Here is a 2,624-nt window from a genome sequence, read left to right on the forward strand (position 1 = left end):
TGCCTGCAGTGCAGTAGACCTGGGTTCAGTCCCTGGGTTAGGAAGATCCCCTGGAGAAAGAAATGGCAATCCACTCCACTATTTTTGCCTGGGAAATCCCATGAAGAGAGGAGACTGGTGGACTATAGTCCCTGGGGTCGCAGAGTGAGACATAACTTAGAGTGTCTCCTGCGGAGGTATGGGTCACCAGTGGACTGCTGCAGGGCCAGGGGCTCTGGGTGCAGTAGACCTGGGTATGGCATAAGCCCGCTTGGAGGAGGTCACCATTAACCCCACCATAGAGCCATCAGAACTTAACATAGGTCTCTTGGAGGGCACAAACAAAAGCTTGTGCACACCAGGACCCAGGAGAAAGGAGCAGTGGCCCCACAAGAGACTGAACCAGACTCGCCCAAGAGTGTCCAGGAGTCTCTGGCGGAGGTGTGGGTCCGTGGTGGCCTGCTGCAGGGTTGGGGACACTGACTGACCTCCTTGAGGTCGCCATTATGTTTGCTACCTCCACCATAGTTTGGCCTCAGGTCAAACAACAGGGAGGGAACACAGCACCGCCCATCAACAGAAAATTGGATTAAATATTTACTGATCATGGCCCATTGGAACAAGGCCCAGTTTCACCCAGTCTCTCCCATCAGGTAACTTCCATAAGTCTCTTATCCTTTTCCATTAGAGGGCAGATAGACCAAAAACCGAAATCACAGAAAACTAAGCAATCTGATCACAAGGACCACAGCCTTGTCTAACTCAATGAAACTATGAGCCATGTCATGTAGAGCCACCCAAGATGGATGGGTCATGGTGGAGAGTTCTGGCAAAACTTGGTCCACTGGAGAAGGGAATGTCAAACCCCTTCAGTATTGTTGCCTTGAGAACCCCATAAACAGTATGAAAAGGAAAAAAGATAAGACACTGAAAGATGAACTCCCCAGGTGGGTAGGTGCCCAATATGCTACTGGAGATCAGTGGAGAAATAACTACAGAAAGAATGAAAAGACAGAGCCAAAGCAAAAACAACACCCAGTTGTGGATGGGACTGATGATAGGAGCAAGGTTCAATGCTATAAAGAGCAATATTGCATCAGATCAGATCAGATCAGATCGCTCAGTCATGTCTGACTCTTTGCGACCCCATGAATCACAGCACGCCAGGCCTCCCTGTCCATCACCAACTCCTGGAGTTCACTCAGACTCAAGTCCATCAAGTCAGTGATGCCCTCCAGCCATCTCATCCTCTGTCGTCCCCTTCTCCTCTTGCCCCCAATCCCTCCCAGCATCAGAGTCTTTTCCAATGAGTCAACTCTTCACATGAGGTGGCCAAAGTACTGGAGTTTCAGCTTTAGCATCATTCCTTCCAAAGAAATCCCAGGGCTCATCTCCTTCAGAATGGACTATTTGAGTCTCCTTGCAGTCCAAGGGACTCTCAAGAATCTTCTCCAACACCACAGTTCAAAAGCATCAATTCTTCGGCACTCAGCCTTCTTCACAGTCCAACTCTCACATCCATACCTGACACAGGAAAAACCATAGCCTTGACTATATGGACCTTTGTTGGCAAAGTAATGTCTCTGCTTTTGAATATGCTATCTAGGTTGGTCATAACTTTCCTTCCAAGGAGTAAGCGTCATTTAATTTCATGGCTGCAGTCACCATCTACAGTGATTTTGGAGCCCAGAAAAATAAAGTCTGACACTGTTTCCACTGTTTCCCCATCTATTTACCATGAAGTGATGGGACCAGATGCCATGATCTTTGTTTTCTGAATGTTGAGTTTTAAGCCAACTTTTTCACTCTCCACTTTCACTTTCATCAAGAGGCTTTTGAGTTCCTCTTCACTTTCTGCCATAAGGGTGGTGTCATCTGCATATCTGAGGTTATTGATATTTCTCCCAGCAATCTTGATTCCAGCTTGTGTTTCTTCCAGTCCAGCATTTCTCATGATGTACTCTGCATATAAGTTAAATAAACAGGGTGACAATATACAGCCTTGACGAACTCCTTTTCCTATTTGGAACCAGTCTGTTGTTCCATGTCCAGTTCTAACTGTTGCTTCCTGACCTGCATACAAATTTCTCAAGAGGCAGGTCAGGTGGTCTGGTATTCCCATCTCTTTCAGAATTTTCCACAGTTTATTGTGATCCACACAGTCAAAGGCTTTGGCATAGTCAATAAAGCAGAAATAGATGTTTTTCTGGAACTCTCTTGCTTTTTTGATGATCCAGCACATGTTGGCAATATGATCTCTGGTTCCTCTGCCTTTTCTAAAACCAGCTTGAACATCAGGAAGTTCATGGTTCACATATTGCTGAAGCCTGGCTTGGAGAATTTTAAGCATTACTTTACTAGCGTGTGAGATGAGTGCAATTGTGCAGTAGTTTGAGCATTCTTTGGCATTGCCTTTCTTTGGGATTGGAATGAAAACTGACCATTTCCAGTTCTGTGTCCACTGCTGAGTTTTCCAAATTTGCTGGCATACTGAGTACAGTACTTTCACAGCATCATCTTTCAGGATTTGGAATAGCTCAGCTGGAATTCCATCACCTCCACTAGCTTTGTTCGTAGTGATGCTTTCTAAGGCCCACTTGACTTCACATTCCAGGATGTCTGGCTCTAGGTCAGTGATCACACCA

This window comes from Bos indicus, chromosome 8 (genome assembly GCF_029378745.1).
Source record: "Bos indicus isolate NIAB-ARS_2022 breed Sahiwal x Tharparkar chromosome 8, NIAB-ARS_B.indTharparkar_mat_pri_1.0, whole genome shotgun sequence".
Lineage (NCBI taxonomy): Eukaryota > Metazoa > Chordata > Mammalia > Artiodactyla > Bovidae > Bos > Bos indicus.